A 25,119-nucleotide genomic window follows, 5' to 3' on the forward strand; every position below is an offset into this window, starting at 1 on the left:
GTGTTTCATATATGATTGCATACATAAAGTAATGGTAGCCTGAGAAGCCCCCCAAATTAGCTTACTGGTATTAAGTGGAGATGTGTAGGAGATCACTGTCCACAACACAGCACTTGATAGATAATTTGCTCCCTTATAGGGCCACACCGGTTTACATATAGTGTGTTATACTGAAGTACATTCATTTCAATACTCTGCCCTCTCCATCCCCCATGTAGCACTCATGCAGTCATTTTCTGAGACCGCCACCAAGACTGCCCCATTGCCATTCATGGAATGAATACGGAGTACTGGAAGTTCTAATTCTGCGGAATGCTACCAAATAACTTTTATAATTGTGTCTAAATTTGCACAAGGCTCAACCTACCAAATATACAGTAACATGACTTGTAGGAGAGCTGTATAACAAGCAGCAGCAAGGGTCACAGTGTAAGCCAGTGCTCCAGACACTACACTATAAAGTAAAGGGATCCACAATAGGTCACATAGCGGGTGATTCAGAGGTGAACGCAGTTTGCAATTGCATACAGATCCATGCAATTTCCAAGGCCATTTCTGCATGGTAACTAGAGATGGACCGGCACCCTGTGTTCTGGTTTTGGGTCTGTGTTCATTTTCGTGTTTTGGTTTTGCAAAACCACCCTCATGTGTTTTGGATTTGGCTAAAAATTGATAAACTATAAAAACTGATAAAATGTCCGAATCCAACACTGTGCTGAAATCTTATGTATCCTGGGATCCCTGGTACACTACACACCACAGACGGTTGCCCGGTCTAGAATGAAGCTGGTCTATTTCAATCTGAGTTCCGAACTGGCAACAGATCCGAACCGAGATTCTGTTCTACTTGGAGCCCCTAAACTCGGGTGTGTTCGGATTTCAGAACTCCGGACCCGCAAATGTTTCTAATTTAGAAACCATGGATACAGAGAATTATTCATCTGATGTAATGCATAAATTTAGATGTGTACTCACTTGTTCAATAGTCCGGGGATCCAAATGCAGACCAGACTGTTGACACAATCCTACTGGAGACCTGGTCGCAGATTCAACACCCAATATATCCCTACACACCTGTCCAATTTTGCAGCAGAACTCAGGGCCTGATTCAGAGCCGGACGCAAGTGGCCGTTCGCTCGTCCGCCGTACAAGCGTAAATATTTAAATTCAAGCGCTCGCTTGTAAGTTCGCTCGTTGCTAAATTTCCGCCCTATAGTCTCCCAACCCCTCCTCTAGCTAGCGTCCGTTCAAAATAGTGACCGTCCATCTCCTCTTTGGTTGCGTTCGACGCTCGCACAAGTCAATTCCGGAAATGGCCCTGTCAGTTTTCGATTGCCTGCTATTTCATTCTTCAAACATACTTTAATCGTTTCATGCCAATCAATAGATTAATTACCTTAATTGCTCTTCACATGTTTTCAGTCCTTTTTTTTTTTTTTTCATTGTCAATAAACTTTATTCTTGTCAGTGTGTGTCATTTGTACCGCAGAATACGTACGGTTTCACCAATGTTTTCTTTTTCAAAATTAAATGTTTTTAGGAATGATACTAATGTTTTCCGTTGTTTGTGATAGGCATATTTTAGTACTTTAATTTGTTTATTTAAATTAGCTTACGCATGTCACTGCATCAAGCCTATCATAACTCACATTATATTTCTGAGGCTGGAGGTCACATGACTCATACAATAACCAATAGAATGGTTCCTGTTAATTTACAAAGTACATTAGCCAATCAAATTTTTTTTAGGGCCTTTATTAAAACTGTTTTGTTTAAAAAAAATCATTGCCATAATGAGAGCCTCCGCATTTAGTAGGCGGGAGCTCATGGTCCTCACCGAGGTCATGGACCAGAGGATCACTAGCCAGCCTCCCCCCATCACCAACCTCCGCAAGCGTATGGCGTACGCGGAGGTGCGCCGCCGCCTGTGCTCCTTTGGCTATCGCCGAAATATCGGCCAATTGGAGCGCAGGTGGTCGGATCTGCACTGCCGCACGCCACGCCTGCTGGCATGTTTGCGGTTGCAGATCAGTCAAAGTAAGTGTTTTTTTTTTTTTTTGCTTTTTTTGCGGCCCTACCTGCGTGTGCATGTTTCCGGTATAGCCCTGTTTGTTTATTGCGGCCCTACCTGCGTGTGCATGTTTCCAGTCTAGCCCTGTTTGTTGATTTAGGACATACCTGCGTGTGCATGTTTCCAGTCTAGCCCTGTTTGTTGATTTAGGACATACCAGCGTGTGCATGTTTTCCGTTTTTATAATTTTATCACATTTTTGGTGTTGTAAATTTGTACCCAAACCCCAAAAACCAAAAATAAGCTAAACCTTTTTCATCCATCATTTAGGGGCTGAGCGCAGACTCCAATGTCGAGTCCGAAACCGACGTCGCCCTCGTCCCCTATCCCCCCACTCCCAGCCAAACCTCCTCTCCCCAACCTTCCCCAAATTCCTCCTCCACCCCAGACCGGCCAGTCCCTGAGGCCCCTCCCTCTCCAATTTTGCCCATCCCTCCAAATTCTCCCTCCCCTCCACCCCCCCTCTCTTTTCATCCCCCTCCCCTCCACCCCCCTCTCTTTTCATCCCCTCCACACCGAGACAGATATCCCCTCCTCCGTTGGACCAGCACTGGCCCACCTCAGAGGAGGAGGATGTCGGGGCACAACGAGCAGGCATCCCGATGATCGGTATGTTTCCCTTTTAAACTATGGTTGTTTTTGCATTTTTGTGTTTTTGGGTGATGTTGTCCTTTTTCCTGTGCATTTCCAAATTGTTAAGTATTTCTAATGTTATGGTTATATATTTTTGCTAAACAATGTCTAGGATGTTTTCCCCTGACACATATCACACATGTCCAAACACTCATACTTGTGTCTTTCTAGTTTACGGTACCAACAAATTAATTTTTTTGGTGTACTTCGCCCTTTTTTTGGTTGGCTTTTTATGTGTAATATTTATAGTTTGTATTTATACCATCTTTGCGTTTGCCATTAATTTTTTGGGGGACAAAAATTGTTTTTTTTTTTTAAAAGTAGAGTCTAATTTTTAACTTGTTTGCTAACATATAATTTAAGGTGTCATTTTATTAATACACACATTTTTTTCCCCCACAGAGGACCAGAGGCGACTGCAAGAAATGCAGGCAGGCTTGCAGACATTGCGGGGCCATGTAATTGGCATGCTTGTGGTCCTTGACCACATGTTGGCGGTCCTGCGCCATTAATTTTTTAATTTTTTTACCCCCCTAAAAATTTTGTTATCAATAAAATATATTTTTTATTTAAAAAGTCTCATTCCTTGTCTGTAAATATTAGATTGTTTAACTTTCCATAAGTCGACTATTGGAGCATGTTTTTTATAGTAAGGTAAATCAGATTGTAGAAAGCACCAGTAAGTATGTAAGCTGGCACATTAAACACCTAACAATACCAATAGGTTTGGAGAATTACCAGCATATTTTTTTTTTTTTTATATTTTTGGTGGGTAATGTAAATATTAATTCAAACCTGCTTAGGCCTAGTTTAGAAAACATACTGTTTCACCATAATACCTTTGGTGTTTGTTTTTAGCCACAAAGCATGTTAAAATACTTAACAATTTAACACATTACAGGATAAGCCATTAAGAAAGTTTGCCTTTTTTGGGCCAGGTTACCCGTGCTTGTAATTTACCAAGGAAAAGTCTTTTTAATGTAAAACAAAAATTTAATACACACAAATAATAAACAGAAAGTGAATTGTGACAAACAATTCACACAGTGCAAACACACGCCAAAAAACAACCAACACCCAAAAAAAAAAAAAATAAACACTCAAGAACTGTTTGAAGAAGTAGCAGGCCAACATGAATCCACAAATGAGGTGAAGAAATAATTGTTCCCAAAGTTAGATCCAATGTGGCCACATGAAGACAATTTTGGGGATCAGGTAGTAGGCATCGTTTTTTCGGGTAATTTTAGGAAATAAAAGACAAAAAAAACAAACAGATATTAAAATTGGCCATTAGAATCTTACATGTCTACATTGTGTCAATTAACTAAATGTTTTACAATAATTACCTAAAATATCTGGCCACCACATCATCGCGTATGGCCCCCCCACATACTGACCTCCGACCAACCTCGGGGGGGCCGTCTTCAGGCAAGGCATCCTCTGGCTGCATTGGGACCCCACTCCTTATGGCGAAGTTGTGAAATATCCCACACAGGACCACAATTTTCGAAACCATATCCGGCAAATACATGAGGTCGCCACCAGAGCGGTGGAGGCATCTGAATCGGCCTTTTAAAAGGCAGATACAGCGCTCCACCACCTGCCTGGTGGCTGTAAGTGCGGAATTATACTCACTTTGTGGCCCTGGTGTGGGAGCCAAATAAGGAGTGAGCAGCCAGGGCGTGCAAGGGTAACCACTGTCTCCTGTGAAAATAAATAAACAAACATCAGGACCATTGTGTAACAAGCTTTGCAGTGGTTGCAACAAAAGGTGTCAACTTACCCAGAAGCCATGCATCACCAGCTTGTAGGTTGTCTAATTTGTGCCAAATCGCTGATTGCCGGATGACGAAGGAATCATGTGCACTCCCGGGGAATTTGGCATTCAGGGACAGGATCTGGAGGGAGGCATCACATACCACCATTACATTCAGTGAATGAAAGTGTTTGCGGTTCCTAAAAATAGCCTCCAGCCTTGCTGGAGGCTGAAGTGGTATGTGAGTGCCATCCACAACCCCTATGATGTGTGGGAAGCCAACTATTTTGTAAAAATTGGCCTTCGCCACACTAAGGGAACCCATATCCACTGGCATTTTAATAAAATGATGGAGGTGCTTAAAATGGCCTCCATCACTGCCCTCAGGATCCTTGAAAAGGAGGATTGGGAGATTCTGGCAACTATTCCCACCGTGGTTTGAAAGGATCCTGAGGCACAGAAATGTAACGCCGACATTAATTGCGTAAGTGGTGGTATTGCTGTAGGACTGACAATTTGCCGTTCAAGATCACTTGCTATTAATGAGAGAGTGTCTATGATGATTTGTGGAGGAACACGGTATCATCTTAAGACCTCATCATCTGGCATTCCAAAAAGGGTGACACATGTTCTATATATCTGGGGCCTTGCACGCCTACGAAGCCTACGCCTGGGACGAAGTTGAGGTTGGTCGGGTTCTGGAACCATGGCCAAGATAATACGACCACCATCAACCTGAAATGGTAAGCCAGGTAGTTATTGTTTGAGACAAATGTCTAAAGAAAAATAAACTTATCTTTTTAAAGAAATCCAAAGATGCTTACAGGCCGGGGTCTTGACATGAGTAGACCAACCTACATTTCAAACGTAGAAAATATATTTACTATTTATTGACGAAACTTGGATTGTAAAGACATTTTTGACGTTAAAAAAAAAAGAGAAGGGAGCACACATTAGTTTGGATAAACGCACGCTACATTTAGTGGTAAAACATGATTTTACACTGAAAAAATAAGCAGACATTAGTGCGCTAAATAGTTCGCAATTTTTACTGTTTAATAAGCAGACATTAGTGCGCTAAATAGTTCGCAATTTTTACTGTTTAATAAGCAGACATTAGTGCGCTAAATAGTTCGCAATTTTTACTGTTTAATAAGCAGACAGTGCGCTAAATAGTTCGCAATTTTTACTGTTTAATAAGCAGACATTAGTGCGCTAAATAGTTCGCAATTTTTACTGTTTAATAAGCAGACATTAGTGCGCTAAATAGTTCGCAATTTTTACTGTTTAATAAGCAGACATTAGTGTTTAATAAGAAGACATTAGTGCCCTAAATAGTTCGCAATTTTTACTGTTTAATAAGCAGACATTAGTGCGCTAAATAGTTTGCTCATTTAACATTAAAACCAACTCAAACAAAATTTCGCTAAAGAGTACGCTATATTTCGTGTTAAGACATGATTGGTTAAAGAAAAAGAAAAATTTTACTTAGCAAAACATATGCGAAGACCAACACATCGAAATTGTCACTTCATAAAACAAAAAACACTTACCAAAATCAGACAAATAACACAAAGTTCAAAAATGTCACGGGGGCAATGCCAAAATAACTGTAAAAAAAAACATAAGTACTAACATTTTTAAAGTATTTAATATTTATTTTTACGAGGGTTTTTAAAAAGACTTACTCAAAAACGCAACAAAAAAGAAAAAAAACCAATCCAAAAAAAACGAACGGAAAATAAATAACTAAGAAAACAAACAAAAGGATTAGAACCCAAAAAACTGCCTCAAACTCTGAAACACGCCAACAATCAACTCCTCCAAGCAAAACCTCCAACATTCAACACCCGCCACCTCGACTCGAGTCACACCAAGCCATAAATAGGGTTTATTTTCCTGCACAAATTAAGGACGGACAATAGGGGCGCACAATCAATGATGCGGCCGAATAATGTTGACGCATGTATAAAAACGTCACTGAAAACCCCAATTGGTCTGCTGTAGTGAGACCTGAAAGTCAAAAATGGCTACAGAGCAGCAAAGCACTGGCCAAGAGGCGCCAGGTAAGTATTTGTCTTTTTGGGCGTAAAGGATTATGTGGAACCAACATTTTAGGTACATTTTACATTATAAATTTTATTTTCAATTTACAAAAAGGTGTTGAGGATGTAATGGAAGAGGCTGCTGGTCCTAGTAGGCTCACTAAACAAACTAAAAAAAAAAGGCAGGCACAATTCACAAGAAAGGAGATGGAGATTTTGGTCCAAATGTGTGTTGACAACCTGCCCCAGGCAGCAAGGAATATGGGTGCAAGCCAGAAATGGAAAATGTGGGATGACATAGCCAGTGCTGTCAATAGGGTGGGTGAGTTTGAACGTGCAACCCGGGATGTCAAACGCCGGTACGTACAAACTACATTTTATTAAAAAGTGTTTACAGGTCCAAATACTGCAGGAATAATGCCAACTTTTTAACCCACAGATGGAGCGACTTCAAATATCGGCTGAAGCAAAAACTGGCTGATAGGGCTAGGCATGCAGGGGGGACAGGTGGGGGTCCCACCCCTGTGTCACTGGAGCTCAACGATTTGGACGAGCAGGCCCAGGGGTGTGTGCAGGATGAGGAGCTGTTTGGCGTGTCGAACATAGATACCGACATGCCAGACTTTGCGGCTCCTCATGTTGCCTCAGGTAAATGTAGTAATGTTAATAACTCAGAAATGTGTTTGGGACAATATCTAGATTATAATGGTACTCTTTTCTCTTTATTTTCACAGAGACACAGGCGGATGAGTCTGCTCCAGAGGGGAGCTTTGGCCGCAGAACTTCTGCTGGCTCTGCAGGGGAGGAACCAGTAGATCCGGATGGGGACCCTGTGGTAGACAGTCCAGGGCAATCCCCCTCGCAGGCAGTGGCCCTCCTCACTGATCTCAATCTTAAAACGGATCAGCACACTGAGATTCTGGTGAGGCTGGACGCCACTCTGCTACGGGTGGCGGAGGCCCAGGAGCAAAGTGCTGCGGTCAAAGTGACCATTGCTCAGGCCCTAGCGGAAAATACTGGGGCCAACGTCCGTATTGCAAATGCCCTGGAGCAGCTCGTTCGCCAGCACATGTTGGAACCGGCCTCCCTTCCTGCCGGAACATCAGGACCCTCCACCTCTGGCACAACAACAGCCATCCCTCCAAATGTGCCTAGCCCTATGCCTGGTCCAGAGGCCCCAACATCTGCCTCTGGCCAGGCCAGCCGAAGGACCTGCCGGACCCATTCAGGCTCCCTCCCTACCCCGGCCAAACGGGCCAAAAGGCGATGACAGCACTGGCTAATTTTCCCACATTCCTTCTCTGTGTTTGCCCCATATTCCTTAATGGCCAAAACCTCCCTCTCCTTTCTTGTGAATTGTTTTTAAATTTTGTTTGTTTGATAGTGGTTTCAAAAAGCCCCTTTTTTTGTTTACGCATTTCTAAAAACATTTCTTTTTTTATTTTTAGTTATCCATATTTTAATTTGGGAAAAAAAAACCCACAAAAAATTGTGTTTTAAAAATAAAAAAATTTGAAAATATGAACAATTGTATTGTAAATTTATTCAAAAACTGGTTAAAAGGTAATCCCACACACAAAATTACAAACAATACAACGGAAATGTAAACATTTTTTTTAAACAAAAACAAAGGGTTAAAAACCATTTAAGAGTTTAAATTAACACTTAGCAAAAAACAGCAGAAAAATCACAAACAGGACTACAATATTGTTGGACGAAAAAAGTAATAAACTAATTTTGGAAAAACACGCAAATGTAAAATATATTTGTAAGCTAATTGATTGTGTAACCCAGAAATTATCAGCTGAGTAGTTCACCTGCGTACGTTTTTTTGCTACTAAAAAAAGGCTATTTTAACACATTACAAGCATTTTTGCAATTCAAAACTGATTGTTTTTGAGCCCTCGATGAGCCACGGGAAGAACGAAGAGACCATCGTCATTGTGGTAGAGAATACCAGACCACAAGCTGAGCGAGCAGTTTGCCTGGAAAGTTGATCAGACAGTGACGTAACACTTGTTCCGTTCACATTGGCCATTCGCAGCAGATAATGTATGTACGCCCAAAAAACGACTCGCCACGCCTGCGTTTTCCCATCTCCACCCCCGTCACCGCCCCCAAAACGGATAATTCTGTCAATCACATCTGACATGTCACTTCCTGTTCGCTATTCGACGAACGACAGAAAAAATGAACGCAAACAGTCGTACGCAAATGCGCACTGTTACACCGACGCATGCGTGGTTTGTCAACATCGGACCGATACGAGCGTACGGCCGCTTACGAGCGGCTCTGAATGAGGGCCTATGTCTGCTGAAACCATATGCTGACAGGAATGTGTCACTGTACACACTCTTCCAATCTTTAACAGACCAGCTGCCTCTCACAGGGATGAATTGGGAGAAAATCTGATAACCCAGGGATGAATTGGGGAAAAAATGATTACTATTCAGCCACCGGGACTTCATACCCCTTTATTTTTATTTATATATATATATATATATATATATATATATATATATATAATAAATATAATGTGTGTGTGTGGAAAAGACAGTGGCACTCCGGGGTTTGTAGTTATCAACGATGTGTATTCGCTGCATGTAAAACCAACGTGTCGGGGCCGTGGCGCTCCTTTGTCAAGGTATACTAAAGGGGCGCCACGGCCCCAAAACGTTGGTTTTACATGCTATGAATACACATCGTTGATAACTACAAACCCCAGAGTGCCGCTGTCTTTTCTACTTTATGCATCAAATTCACGGAGGGCACCCGGGTCCAGTACCTTTTCAGGCGAAGTGCCTTCACTATTGGATATGTCTTGGTTTATAGGTATGTACTGCATCACTTTATTCGACTTTTATCAAGAACAGGGAACAGACTGAAACATTGAACTTGGACCTACTGGAGTCGTGAGTCTTTATTATTCAGTCCTGCGAGTGTCGCTGTTGTTCCACATATACATTTTGGTCTGTTTATTATTATTATTATCATCCTCCTTTATATGGCGCCACAAGGGTTCCGCAGCGCCTTACATAGTACATAAACACAGTACATAAACAGTTGAGCAGAACAAGAAAACAGTGACATACAGTTTAAGACAAAGCAAGACAAGTACATGGTATATAAACATTACTGCAACAGTAGCAGGATGGCAAAAGTCACGGGTTAGGTGCTTGCTTATAATATAAGTAAAGAAAGGATAAGCACAAGAGGAAAGAGGGCCCTGCTCGTGAGAGCTTACATTCTAGAGGGGATGGGCAGACAGACAGGGGTGACACGGATGGGGTAGACAGTGAGCTTGGGACAGAGGGTTAGGATGACAGATGGCTGGATTCCTATTTTACAGTATGTGTGGAAGTCATTTGATTTAAGATTTACGCCACTGACATTCTACTTTAAGAGGCAGTTTTTGTAGGTGTCTGTGGAAAGCCACGGTAGTTATTTCAGTTTACGTGAAGTTTGACGGATAGCTGAAGCCACTTCATCAAGGGCTATTTAGAGAGTTTGGTTAACGTGTGAACCAGCAGTCTCAGGTAAATGTAGAAAATGGTGAAAGTAGTTATTGTAAAGAGATGTTCAGATGTAAAATAATAGGCTGTAATAGTCGATTTCTGAAGAAAAGAAAGTTCATTAGTTTTTAGAGGAGGTGAGTGAATCAATAGGGCGGCAGTGTGCCCAGAGAGGGGAGATGCAGGGAGAGTTAAGGATTTTATATCCTTAGAGAAAATACAAAGGAGGGTGTTGATTATAAGAAATGTGTAGTACATGGTGAGTTTTAGGTTTTGTTATTTTTAGACACATTTTAAAGCAATTAGTTTCTTAAACTGAAATTACCTTAGATGTTGGTCAATGTTTGTTCAGCTGTTTGATTAAAGCTGCATACACACACAACGATTTAGTTAATAAACGATTTTCTCCCTTGAAAAAATGAACTAAAATCGTTTACTAAAATTGTTCATTTACTATGTTCATTTAAATGTAATGAACGATTTTTTAGAACTACAAACGATTTTTGCATATTCCCTTACTGAAAATCGTTGAGTTGACAAGTCTGACTGAACTACAAACGTGAACGCGCATGAACGAAAATCGTTCGTTTGACTCAGAAAGTGAACGATTTTTACAAACGATTATCGTTAAACGATATCGTTTAACGATAATCGTTCAAAAAATCATTTTCATCTTGCAAATTTGCTAAAGGCAAATTCTGGTGAGCTTGGGAGAGTTCTCTCTTCTCACTCGTAAAACTCGGGTGAGATGGCAAACTCTAATCTTATCACCATCGGGCAAACTCTGAAGTATTTTTCACCTAAAATATACAGCTCGCAAATTTACCAAGGATCGAAATGACAATCTCTGGTGAGATGACTGCAAACTCTCTGCCAAATTGAAGTTTTAACCGCTCACCTCCGGAGCTGCAAGTTTGCCAGAAACATACACAGATCAGTTTGATTTGTGTATGTTTCTGCCTGTAAATATTAATATCAAAAGCCATAACTACAGGTGCCAGCATGCCTGCCCTTTGGCACTTGTGGAACTACAAGTGCCAGCAGGCAGCCGGTACCCCCACTGTAAAATAAATAGCTTAAAAAAAGACACAACACATACCGTAGATAGTATAAATTTATTACACACCTACCTCAATCACACATACTTACCTGCTGCCAGATGTTCGCGTCCACTTGTCCCATGTAGAATCCGTTTGGATGTACCTGAAAAAAAGATCCTATATTTGCCTCCAACCTCACACTGGTCTCCGTAGCATCCAGGGGGGGTCTTTGCAAAAAAACATACCGGCACCCGAGGGATATACTTACCATTAGCAGTGTATGTGTGTGACCACATACACCGCTAACTGGCTCCTGACTGTTCAGTGAGAACTGTCAGGAGCCACCAGCCAATCAGCGGCTGGTAACTGAAGAGCGGATGCTGATTTGCACCAGCTCCTGACAGTTCCCACGTGGGCTGGTCATTGAGTCAGGGGCTGGAGTCAATCAGCAGCTGCTTTACAGTTAGCGGCAGCTGATTGGCTGGTGGCTCCTGACAGTTCTCACTGATCAGTCGGGAGCCGGTTAGCGGTGTATGTGGTCACACATATACACCGCTAACTGTAAGTAGATGGATCGGGTGCCGGTTTGTTTTGTTTGCAAAGACCCCCCGGGATGCTACGGAGACCAGCGCGAGGATGGAGGTGAGTATAGGATCTTTTTTGCAGGTACTCCAAACGGATTTCTTCATGGGACAAGTGGACGCGGACATCTGGCACAGGTAAGTATGTGTGAATTGGATAGTAATAAAATTGTAATAAAATTTTACTGTATACGGTGTATGTGTAGTGTCTTTGTTTAACTATTTATTTTACAGTGGAGGTACGGGTGCCGGCCTCCTGCTGGCATTTGTAGTTCCACAAGTGCCAAAGGGCAGGCATGCTGGCACCTGTAGTTCCAATGTAAAATACAATAGTTTACTACTAATTAACACTTTATTACCCCCGTACCCACCGCTCCAGGGATGCGGGGGAAGAGCCCCAGGCTTCAGTCCATGCCTGGGGTCTCAGGAGAGGGGGGATCCCCGGCTTGGCCTCTCCGGCTTGGGGTGAGAAGGCTTTGGACATGGAGACCTGATAATAGGGTCTCCTGGCTGTGGCACTACTACACCCCGGTTGGTTTGGGTCCAGTGCTGGTTTAAAATATAGGGGGACTCCTATGCAATTTTTTCCCCCTATATTTAAAACCAGGACTGGCCCTGCAGCCAGGTGCTGGTTCCTAAATTACGGTGGAACCCTACTTTTTTCGTTCCCCCCCACCCATATTTTTTGGAACCAGGACTGGCTGAGCAGTTCGGGGGTTGGTACAGGTAGACCACACATGCAGCCTTCACATATCTCACTGATATGTGCAGGCTGCTTGCTTGGGAGAGTTTTGCAGTGAGAAGACACTGCAATCTCGGGTGAGTAATCTCATCTTAACTTGCAACTCGGGGGAGATATCTCGATCTGCGTCACCATCGGAAAACTCACTTACTCCTGAACTCACTCACAACGGGAAAATCACCAGAGATGCGGCAATGCAAATCAAAATTAAAAAAACAAAACTCGACCAAACTTCTGTTCTCTGCTTTTATATTACTGCGTCTCCATCTTCTGGTTGTGGGATGCAGAGCCAGGAGTTATATAACCCATGGGCAGCAGCACCTGCAGTCACCAAGGAAGCACCAGCCTCCACAAACCTTTAGTAATGTTCTATAAATGTGGCAGGTAGGGCCCAGAGCTGATCTAAGCTACAGCCAGGCTTGGACTTGGCCACCGGGGATTCGGTGAAATCCCTGGTGGGCCCCACTGATTTGTAGTCACGCCCCCTATAACAGGAGGGCGTGGCCTACGGTGCCATTTGTAATTGTATGGCAGGCTGCAGTGCAGATGCTTGTCGGCCAGTCATCAAGGCCGGGCCGGTGTTCCATTAGGCAGCTTTAGGCAGCTGCCTATGGGCGCCAGGACCTGAGGGGCGGCCCATGGAGACTGCCTGAGCCTGGGAGAGAAATTAAGATGACCCCCGCTCTTTTCCCCTGCTCTGGGCTGGCTGATGACAATCACAACAGCGCTGACACATCTGTTGCATGTTGTGATGCAGCCTCCCCCGCTCACCAGCTGTGTGATGCTGTCAGCACAGTACTCCCCTTGTCTAATGATGCCTCTCTCTGGTCCACTTTGCTCTCGAGGCCGCCCAGCTGCAGCTGGTGGACGGCAGGAACGTAGAGCTTACTTGCTCCCCTGTGGACCTGCCGAACTGCAAAAGGCTGCCTCTATCAATGCCTGATCTTCCAGGCGGTCGCGGGGTCCTGGTGTGTGGAAGGACCTTTGTCAAGGCCGCCTGATACTTGTGGTCTTCTGCTGCTGTATAAGCCGGGGCTGCTGCGGTGTCTCGACAGTAAGTATCTGTGAATGATCTCTGCCTGTGTCTGATCCTCCCCCCTATTGTATGTACGAGTGGCTCCATTTGCATCCTTCCTGCCGCTGCGGATCCCGGCTGCCTCCTGCTCTATGTATAGCAGTCGCCCCCAGGCTCTGTACTGCGCTGATCTCCCCTTTGGTCTCCTGCTGCACTGCATGGATATTCCTTGTCTCTGAGGCTGAGCCCTGCGTTGGTTTCCCTTTGGCGGTTTCCATCTAGCCTCTTGCTGCTGCTGCTGCTGCTGCTGCTTTGGGATGTTTCTGCATTTGCCTCCTGCAGTGTCCTTCTGAAATACCTGGGATGCTGCCCTTGCCTGGTGCCTGGAGCTTTGATTCTACACCCCCTCTAAGGTATTATTTAAATGGCTCCCTATAACTGCCGCACATCTGTATGCATCCCCTTTTGTGTCTACCCATCTTGTGCACCCTGCAAGTGAACCCTTGAACCCAGATTCTGTTCACTGCAACAACCACCACTGCACCTTGAAACTACCTACCCTACAATTGACACCCCTGCACCTGCCCACCCCTGCAATATGCACCTTCCACCTCTGATCCCTATATTTTCCACCTCTGCACCCTGTAAGTGCCCGCGTCTGCACCCTGTAACTGCCCACCCCTGCACCCTGTAACTGCCCACCTCTGCACTCTGTATCTGCCCACCTCTGCATCCTGTAGCACTTTAATATATATACCTCCAAAGTCCATAGGGGCTGGCTGTGTTGTTCTGTGCTGCTGTTGTCCATAGGGGCTGTGTCCACTCCTCCAAAGTCCATAGGGGCTGGCTGTGTTGTTCTGTGCTGCTGTTGTCCATAGGGGCTGTGTCCACTCCTCCAAAGTTCATAGGGGCTGGCTGGGCTGTGTTGTGCAGTCAGTTGTCCATAGGGGCTGTGTCCACTCCAAAGTCCTATGCAGTGTCCCAGTCCTAAAGGGGTGCTGTAGTGTTGTCCAGGGGGTGCTCTGTCCATCAGGGGTGCTCCCCCCAAGTGCAAAAAAATAAATATTTTTTCTGTGTTTGTGAATTGTGTGCGCAGTAGCCGCACGTGCATCAACAAAGTAGCGCCAAGCGTGCGCCTGTGTCATAAGTAAAGGGCCGGCTGGCTCATCCGTTAAAGGGTGCTGTAACCCCCAAAGTGCACTCCAAATAATATATTTTGTTTTTCTGTGTTTCTGAATTGTGTGCGCAGTAGCCGCACGTGCATCAACAAAGTCGCCCCAAGCGTGCGCCTGTGTCATAAGTAAAGGGCCAGCTGGCTTGACCGTTAAAGGGTGGTGTAACCTCCAAAGTGCACTCCAAGCGTGCGCCTGTGTCATAAGTAAAGGGCCAGCTGGCTTGACCGTTAAAGGGTGGTGTAACCTCCAAAGTGCACTCCAAACAAAATAAAAAATTATTTTCTGTGTTTGTGAATTGTGTGCACTGTGGCCGCATGTGCATCAACAAAGGAGCAGCGCCAAGCGTGTGCCTGTATCCCATAAGTAAAGGGCCGGCTGGCTTGTCCGTTAAAGGGTGCTGTAACTCCCAAAGTGCACTCCAAAAAATATATATTTTTTTGTGTTTGTGTATTTTGTGCGCAGTAGCCGCACGTGCATCAACAAAGTAGGGCCAAGCGTGCGCCTGTGTCATAAGTGAAGGGCCGGCTGGCTTAACCGTTAAAGGGTGCTGTAACCTCCAAAGTGCACTCCAACAAATATTTTTTTTTCTGTGTTTGTGAATTGTGTGCACTGTATGTGCATCCTCAAAGCAGCAGCGCCAAGCGTGCGTCTGTCTGTTAAAGGGTGGTGTAACCCTCCAAAGTGCGCTCCACAAAAAATAAAAAAATCTTTTTTTCTGGCTCATTTCTTAAAGGGCGGTGTAACCCACAAAGTGCACTAGTCTCCAACAATATTAAAAAATTATTTTCTGTGTTTGTGTGCGCCTTAGCCACACGTATATATCAATATAACATAAATGGAGGACCAAACTTTCTCCGATTAAAAATAAAATAGGGAATGATCAAGAACCACTTCCTCCTAGTGCTGAAGCTGCTGCCACTAGTCATGACATAGACGATAACATGCCATCAACGTCGTCTGCCAAGGCCGATGCCCAATGTCATAGTAGAGGGCATATACAATCCCAAATGACAAAGTTCAGGAAAATGACCTTAAAAAAACATTTAAATCATCTGAGGAGAAACGTAAACTTGCCAATATGCCATTTACGACACGGAGTGGCAAGGAACGGCTAAGGTCTATCCCTATGTTCATGACTTGTGGTTCAGCTTCACATGACGATGGAAGCCCTCATCACGCTAAAAAAATCAACCGAGTTAAGCTGGCAAAAGCACAGCGAAGAACTGTGCGTTCTAAGAAGATATCACAAATCCCCAAGGAGAGTCCAAGTGTGGTGGCGGTTGCGATGCCTGACCTTCCCAGCACTGGACGGGAAGAGGTGGCTCTTTCCACCATTTGCACGCCCTCTGCAAGTGCTGAAAGGAGCGCCCACAGTCCACTTGCTGATATGCAAATTGAAGATGTCACTGTTGAAGTACAACAGGATGAGGATACTGGTGTAGCTGGCGCTGAGGAGGAAGTTGGCGAGGAGGATTCTGATGGTGATGTGGTTTGTTTAAATCAGGCTCCAGGGGAGATAGTTGTCCGTGGGATGAAAAAGCCCATCACGGTCATGCCTGGGCAGAAGACCAAACATTCCACCTCTTTGGTCTGGCAATATTTCTATCCAAATCCAACTGTCTTGCCATATGTACCATATGTAAAGGTGAAATAAGTAGAGGTAGGGACGTTAACCACCTAGGAACATCCTCCCTTATACGGCACCTGCAGCGCGTTCATAAAAAGTTACTGTCAAGTTCAGAAACTTTGGCTAAGACCGTAAGCAGTCCAGGGACACCTAAATCCCTTTGTCCTGTTGTATCCAAGCGCCTGCAAACCACACCGTCAACTCCTTCCTCGTCAATTTCCTCCTTAGCCAGGATCGGAAGTAGTCCTGCAGGCCATGTCACTGGCATGACTGACTCTCCTATCCGGGATTCCTCTGGAGGATCCTGCATTGCTACGCCTACTGCTGCTGCTGTTGCTGCTGGGAGTCGTTCATCATCCCAGAGAGGAAGTAGGAACACCACTACTTTTACTAAACAGTTGACCCTCCAACAGTCCTTAGCGAGGAGGATGAAGTACGACAGCAGTCATCCTGAAGCAAAATGTATAACTGAGGCCTTGACTGCTATGTTGGTGTTAGACATGCGTCCGGTATCTGCCATTAGTGCAGTGGGATTTAGACAATTGATGGAGGTAGTGTGTCCCCAGTTCCAAATCCCGTCTAGATTCCAGTTCACTAGTCAGGCGATACCGAGACTGTACAGAAACGTTAGAAAAAGTGTCCTCAGTGTCCTGAAAAATGCAGTTGTACCCAATGTCCACTTAACCACGGACATGTGGACAAGTGGAACAGGGCAGACTAAGGACTATATGACTGTGACAGCCCACTGGGTAGATGTATCACCTTACGCAGCAACAACAGCAGCGTCACCAGTAGCAGCATCTCAGAAACGCCAGCTCGTTCCAAGGAGGCTACGCTGTGTATCACCGGTTTCAGTAAGAGACACACCACCGACAACCTCTTAGTGAAACTGAGGGAAATCATCGCCCAGTGGCTTACCCCACTTACTCTCCTGGGGATTTGTGACAACGCCACCAATTTTGTGCGGGCATTACATCTGGGCAAATTCTAGCATGTCCCATGTTTTGCTCACACAATAAACTTGGTGGTGCAGAATTTTTTGAAAAGCGACAGGGGCATGCAGGAGACGCTTTGGGTGGCCCGAAAAATTTCTGGCCACTTTCGCCATTCAGCGATTGCATCCAAAAGACTGGAGCGCCAGCAAACACTCTTGAACCTGCCCCGCCATCACCTGAAGCAAGAGGTTGTGACGCGGTAGAACTCAACCCTCTACATGCTTCAGAGGATGGAGGAGCAGCAAAAGGCCATTCAAACCTATACATCCACCTATGACATAGGCAAAGGAGGGGTATGCACCTCAAGCGCAGTGGAGAATGATTTCCGTGTTGTGCAAGGTTCTCCAGCCCTTCGAACTTGCCACACCTGAAGTCAGTTCAGACACTGCCAGCTTGTGTCAGGTCATTCCCCTCATCAGGCTTTTGCAGAAACAGCTGGAGAAAGTGAAGGAGGAGCTAAGACGGAGCGATTCCGCTCGGCATGTGGGACTTGTGGCTGAAGCCCTTCATTCGCTTTGCCAGGATTCCAGGGTGGTCAATCTGTTGAAATCAGACCACTACATTTTGGCCACCATGCTCGATCCTAGGTTTAAAGCCTGTTTGGTGTCTCTCTTTCCGGCCGACACAAGTCTGCAGAGGTGCAAAGACCTGCTGGTGAAAACACTGCCAGCTGAAGCGGAACGTGACACGTCAACAGCTCCTTCATTTTCTCCCGCAACTGGGGCTGCCAGGAAAAAACTTAGGTATCCTAAGCAACCCGCTGGCGGTGATGCAGGGCAGGCAGGACCAAGTTTGGACATCTGGTCCGGACTGAAGGACCTGGCAACAATTTCTGACATGTCTACTGTCACTGCATATGATACTGTCACCATTGACAGAATGGTGGAGGATTACATCGGTGACAGCATCCAAGTAGGCATGTCAGACAGTCCGTACCTGTACAGGCAGGAAAAAGAGGCAATTTGGAGGCCCCTGTACAAACTGGCTCTATTTTACCTGAGTTGCCCCCCCTCCAGTGTGTACTCCGTAAGAGTGTTTAGTGCAGCTGGGAACCTTGTCGTGTGGCAGACCCTGGCGCTGAAATTATTGGTTTGTTAAAGTGTGCATGTCCTGTTTATACAACATAAGGGTGGGTGGGACAATTCCATCTTGCACCTCTTTTTTTTCTTTGCATTATGTACTGTTTGGGGCCTAGTTTTTCAAACTGCCATCCTGTCTGCCACTGCAGTGTCACTCCTAGATGGGCCACGTGTTTGTGCCGCCCACTCGTATCGCTTAGCATAGTCATCCAGCTACCTCGGTGCAACCTTTTGGACATAAAAACACTATTGTGAGGTGTTCAGAATAGACTGGAAATTAAGGTTATTGAGGTTCATAATAGCATAGGAGCAGAAAAACCCACAAATTCTGTGATTTTAGCTGCTTTTATGCTTTTTTTAAAAAAAATACAGATCCAAAACACAAAACCCAGAACCCAAAACACGGAAGGGTGGTTTTGGCAAAACCATTCCAGATCCAAAACACGAAGAAAGATCCAGATCCAAAACCAAAACACAAAACATGAAAAGTGGCCGGTGCACACCCCTAGTTCTTACACGATTCAACTAGTTTTCACATCTACTCTTATGTGAGATTTCTGGGTACCCACCTGGCATCCACGCGATACATTTTCAGTTCCTTTGTCACAATATTCTGAACCCGTTCGAATGAGATGCCAAGTGAAGCCGAAAATTTGCATAAAGTTAACCTGTCATTTTGCAACATCTACGCAGCTTTGGCAATGTTGACATCTGTAACCTCAGTGGATGGTCTCCCAGAATGCGGTTCATCAGTCACTCGCGTATTACCATCTTTAAAGTGCTTCCACCACCGAAATACTGCAGCACGACTAATTGTTTCTCCACCGTATGCTTTCCGTAACATTTCATGAGTTTAATTTCCTCTTTTCCAAGTTTAACACAAAATTCAATCACGCATCTCTGATGTAATCTCATACAGGTTTTCCTCATCCGCCATGACGAAACGTACGAAGATCTTCCACTCGCTGTGACCAAACAGAGAAGACTGCGGCAGTCCAACCGCTGATATATGAGCTTTGCGATAACCAGCATAGCATTTCCACGTCTACCTATGGGACAAAAACAGAGGCAGTTTCTGTTCTTTTCAGTCAGCCCTCGTATATGTATATAGTAACTGGGGGGTGGCTACTAGATGAAGTCGTGTTAGTGTCGGTGACTGCATCTACAGACACAGTTGCACTGACACCTGCAGCCATGTTCAGTCGGACATTCTGCTTCTGCCATAGGGCAGGTGCAATGTCCTATGGTGCGCTGGTAGTGTGTCTTTGTATGCACATCGTCAGATTCAGTAGGACGCCCATCGGCATTAGAAAGAAGACACAATAGATGGCGTTACCCAATAGAAGCTTATAGTCTTCTTTTCGCAATGCCCTCTGAGAGATATCCAATCTGATCCCTCCCAGCACCACCCACGGCATGCGCATCATTCTGCACATGCACCGAATGATGCCAGGGGAACCTCTGGGTCGTAAACCCGGAAGTCCCTCTATAGCAAAGGACAGCTCTTACTGAGATATTATTGGCAGTATGCGATGCTTAGTTCATCCCGCCCTTACTGTTTTTCTGTGCACGATTATTTTCTGACCCCACCTGTGGGCCTTTCAACTTACAACACCAGCACAAGTGCATCCTGTTGTAGTCTGACCTTGAGTCTGTACTTGCCCATAACTGTCTGTTTTTCTACTGTTATCTGACATAGCCTATGTCCTGTTCTCTAAAAGCATAGTCGTGAGCCCATGGGTTTTCTGACCCAGCTTGTGGGTCTGTCGTCTCCCGCCACTGTCATCGATGCATCCTTCATTCTGTTGTAGGCCTTTCTTATCCAACACGGTCGTCAGTGCATCCTTCCTTCTGTTGTGGGTCTGTCCCATCCCAGCACTGTCACAAGTGAGTGCTTCTCTTATTTTCTGACCCAACCTGTGGGCCTGTCCTCTCCCAGCACTGCCACAATCTAAAATTTATCGTCCCACTATAACGTCCCACTATAGCCTTCATGCTTCGTCTCTTTACCAAGGCGAAGCAGGAAGCACTAACGATGAGATGTATTATCACTCCCCCGCTCCAGCCAATGAGATGTTAACTCCTCCCTCCGGCGATTCCCGCTAGAGCCCACAGCACATCAGCCAAGTGCTGATGCACTGTCTCTCAGTCCTGGCCGGCTCCACTGAGCATGCGCTGTCCCTGCTGTGGGGATAGGGCATCGCCAAACTGCAGCTGTCGATATCTGGCTGCGGGGGCGGAACGGTCAGTCGACCTGACCGTTCATACATAGCCCAGACTATCGGCGCTGCTATCTTGTAGATTATGGTAGTCGGGTGCGCTCTTCCTATGGGTGTAGGGCATGATGTTGTGATTTGTGTGATGAACCGTGTAGTCTATCTTTATTCTACACAACACGGTTCACCACACCAATCACAATCCCTTGACCTGCACCCATAGGAAGTGAGCACCTGACTCCCATAAGCATATCTGGTTGTTATGTAAATTTGCAGGCACTCATGAATAAAAGGTCCTGATGCACTGTGGACCCACTGCATAATCCACAGGGAAGCCTTCACATAAAAGCACCTGAGTGATCCACTAAACCTAGTCCTGCAAAATTAAAAATGGTGAACTTTATAAAAGCTCAGCCACTGAAGAAAAAAAAATGTGTAAGAGGATATGGGATCTGAACACACATCTATGTTGTACTACTGTAGCACGCAATGGCCCTTCCGTGGCTATGTTCTGTCCCATGTGGTCCAATGGGTTAAGTATGTGTTGCCGGCAGTCAGAGTCCCGACAGGGTTAAACCCCCCCCCAGTGCCTGAACCTAACCCCAACCTCCCCGCACCCTAAACCTAACCCTCCCGCTAGTGCCTAATCCTAACCCTCCCCCTAATACAGTGGTTCCCAAACTGTGTGCCATGGCACCATGGGGTGCCTCAGGGCACTTGCAGGGGTGCCTCGGCTTGGTGGTCAAGTACCAAATAAAATAATTTTTTGTCAGTGTAATAGGCAAAACAAGTGCTAATGGCTGCCAATCAAAAAATATGTGGACAAAAAGAAGCGCAGCCCTGTCGACCAACACATAACTGAACCTAAATGTGACATATAAGCACAATTTACTTCATTTTAAATTTTTGCTGAATTTCTCAATAAGAAAACTTTTGGCCCAGGGGTGCTGTGGAAATAATGCTGATACTCTAGGGAGCCATGATTCGGAAAAGTTTGGGACCACTGCCCTAGTGCCTAAACCTAACCCTGCACCCTAACCCTCCCCTTACCCCCAAAACTTCCCTACGGGATGCCGACGGTCGGTATTCTGGAGCCGGGTCCCTGACTGCTGTTGGGATTCCGGCGCCGGTATTTAGACAGTCGCCATCCCGTCAGCCGGGATGCTGACTACATCCCGCAGGGGCGTATCTACCCATTGGTCAGGATGGCACTCGCCAGGGGTGCCGACCAAAGGGGGGGCGCCGCCCGGCAGTGCCACCAGTAGCCAAGGGGTGGACAAGTCCCCCGGGCACCACAAGTGCAGGGCAGACCACAGTGAGAGCGGTCTGCCCTACACAATTTACAAACAGACAGCTGCCAGTGGCGGCTGTGTGTTTGTAATAGCAGCCAGCTAATGAGAGTCTGCCTGACTCTCATTAGCTGCTGCGTCGTCCGCGGAGGGAGCCGGCTGGAGCGCACTCATGAGCTCCATGTTCCGGCTCCCCCCGCAGCATGTGATGGGAGAGACGTTATACGTTATGACGTCTCTCCCATGAGAAGAGCGGGCCGGGACTCGGACAGCGGCGGTCGCGTCAGAAGCGAGGACCAGGGAAGTTAATTTTTTTTTTGTTCTTTGTGTGTGTGTGTGTGTGTGTGTGTGTGTGTGTGTAAGCCTGGCAAGGGGGGGCACTGAAATAGGGGTGTCCGCTACTTGGGGCACTTTATGGGAGGGTGCCCACTACTGTATTGGGGTGGCCACTACTGGGGGCAATTTATGGGTGTGGCCACTACTGGGAGCACTGTATAAGGGTGGCCACTACTGGGGGCAATTTAGGGGGGTGGCCACTACTGGGGGCACTGTAAAGGGGGGTCTACAACTGGGGGCACTGTATAGGGGACTACTACTAGGGGCAATGTATGGGGGGGACTACTACTGGGGGCACTGTATAGCGGGGACTACTACTGGGTACTATTACTGGGGGCACTGTATAGGGGGACTACTACTGGGTACTATTACTGGGGGCACTGTATAGGGGGACTACTACTGGGTACTATTACTGGGGGCACTGTATAGGGGGGACTACTACTGGGGGCAATGTAGCATAAGGGGGATTACTACTGGGGGCACTATATAGGGGGGCTACTACTGGGGTACTGTATAGGGAGGACTACTACTGGGGGCAATGCAGCATAGAGGGGATTACTACTGGGGGCACTGTATAGGGGGGCAACGCAGCATAGGGGGATTACTACTGGGGGATTACTACTGGGGGCACTGCATAACGGGGGTAGGGGGCGCCAGTACATTACATTGCCAGGGGCGCTTGGATCCCTAGATATACCCCTGACATCCCGTTCCAATTATGTCAGGAATTCTACTCTAATATTCAAGAAGAAGAACATGAATGTGCTAAATATTTCTTGGATACAGATTTGTTATCTAAATTAGCATACCAGTGCGATCTTTTTGAAACACTCTATATGCTGACTCTCTCTGCAGGGAAGTAACACACATTTTAAAACTTGCAGAAAAAGTTTCAGCCTTCAGAAAAAAAGTTACTATTATGGAGAAGTAAAATGAAGATGGTGACAAAGACTGTTTCCCAGTGTATTAACAGTTCATTACATCCAAAGAGGTTGATTTGCCTAACAAACTTAGGGCCTCATTTATCAATGAGTTTTATTATTCACAACGATCAAACTTGTTGCATATGATAATGGTGCTCCAGCCAATCCGCTACCAACTGTCATTTGTTTGAAAAAATGACAGTTGGGAGCTGATTTGTTGTAGCAACATTTATCATACGCAACGAGTTTTATCACTGGCTGTGAATGGTAAAACTCGTTGATAAACTATGCCCTATAATCTATTGAAGAGCACCTTATGTAACACTGCTAAGTGACTTGTTCGGAAAATACTTTCCACAAAATATGCTCTCCCGGAATAGTGAAGAGATGCCGTGCGCAATATTAAAATAATTAATCATTGATTTAAGTAGGTCATTAACAACATCATATGACTTAAGAATGGTCTGCATATTTACCTAATAATAATATAATCTAGCTAGCCAATAAAAAGAAAACCGTAAAATTAGATTTTTATTACAGTACATGAGGTGAAAACATGTAAAAGAATATGACACTTCATCTTATGTAGTAAGGCAAGTTGAACTAAAGCTCTAGAAAAAAAAGGTAGGTGCTTTGCTCCAGTAGATGGCGCACATCAACTGTTGACAGGGGGCGATTATATGTAATCTGAGTTGCACTGTGCAAAGTCGAGTTTTATTTTTGTTGTTGCTTGCAGTGAAGATTGCTTCGCAAAGTGATTGACAGGCAGAGGGTGGCGTCTCAAACACAAGTGTGTTGCCACCGTTTTTGGGGCATGTCTCAGCCTGCAACCTCGATCCCGTACTCCTGTAAAAATGGCTCCAGCATATCCATTCCTGTGTCTGTTCTGTGCAACCATAAGATTACTCAGAGATCTAATTATTGATTGATCTGTGTCCAATGCTGCGTCTTGGTATGCAGTGGCTTGGATTTGCGAAGCTGCCGGTGGATGCTTCAATACAACTCCAGACGGCTGTGACATTTGCATATTTTCGCACAGCCACTGCGTACAAATTCACAGCTGTGGTGGCATTAGTGTCCATCTCTTAATCAGGCCCCTAGATCGATCAATCTCCTGCTGTAACTAGCCTGGGAAAATGTAATGCATTTCAGAACAGCTAATCCAAGTAGAACCATAGAATGCAATTTGTGGTGAATCACAGAAGGAGTCAGTTTTAGCACTTGTTAGGATCTGCGGTTAGCAGATCATCTTGGTGGCAGTTCCCAGTCATAGTTACTACTGGGACACTGCATCGTGTCTTGTCCTTGTTCTGGCTGTTGCAGGCAGCTGGAAATCCTGTCTAGTCTGTTTTCAGCTAAGCCGCATCTTGCCTGTCTGTGTGCAGATTTCTGCTGCACACTAATTGTTTCTCTGTGCTGAACCCAGCTGCACACTAGGGAGGCTTGCAGGGTTTTGCTCTGATTGGATCCTGCATCTGTTAAGTTGCAACCAGCCCTTCACTCCATGCTGGTTATACTGCCCAACTTCTAGAGTATGTGGTCATGTACTCAGTAACCTGAATTCTAGCCGGTTTACCAAGTTCTGCTGTTCCAGTTCCCAGTGCCCATTTGTCTGATCTGGATCTGCCTGTGTGTCATCCAGCCTGTATTCCTGCACGGTGCCATCTGCATCGGGCACCGGTGTGCCATCTGGTTCCTGTATCACAGCCTGCTAGGCCGCATCACAGCCTGCATAGCCATTGACTATCAAGCCATGTCTGTTTATGTTCACCAGAGTCATGTTTGCAGTTTTCTCATCCGTGCTGCTTCCAGTCACATTTCCTGCCGTATTTAAAGTTCGTCTGTTTACTGTCCTGTCTCATTCGCTTCATCTAGTTCCAGTCACGTCACAGCCCTTAAGGCCGCTCCATCCTGTCACAACCGCATCACCTAGTTCCAGCCACGCCACAGCCCTCAAGGCTGCTCCGTTCTGTCTCAGTCACACCGCAACTAGTTCCAGTCACCACAGCCCTCAAGGGTGCTCCGTCATATTTCAAGTCGCACTTTGGCCCTCAAGGCCGCATCACCAAGTTCCAGTCACCACG

The 25,119-nt window shown here is 45.6% G+C and overlaps 1 long non-coding RNA gene across 2 annotated transcripts in view; it reads left to right on the forward strand.

The window, feature by feature from the left end:
* Positions 1-25,119, forward strand: part of LOC148480668 (uncharacterized) — a 66,331-nt gene that overhangs the window by 9,580 nt on the left and 31,632 nt on the right. The window contains exons 3-4 of one of the 2 annotated variants that reach the window (XR_015871956.1): positions 2,342-2,680; positions 3,107-3,232. The exons of the other annotated variant lie outside the window; for it this stretch is intronic. This is a non-coding gene — a long non-coding RNA (uncharacterized LOC148480668). Of the gene's footprint in view, positions 1-2,341; positions 2,681-3,106; positions 3,233-25,119 lie in introns of those variants that run through there. 2 annotated transcript variants of the gene reach the window in all.

Source organism: Taudactylus pleione, unplaced genomic scaffold (genome assembly GCF_031769625.1).
Source record: "Taudactylus pleione unplaced genomic scaffold, aTauple2 ptg000609l, whole genome shotgun sequence".
NCBI lineage: Eukaryota > Metazoa > Chordata > Amphibia > Anura > Myobatrachidae > Taudactylus > Taudactylus pleione.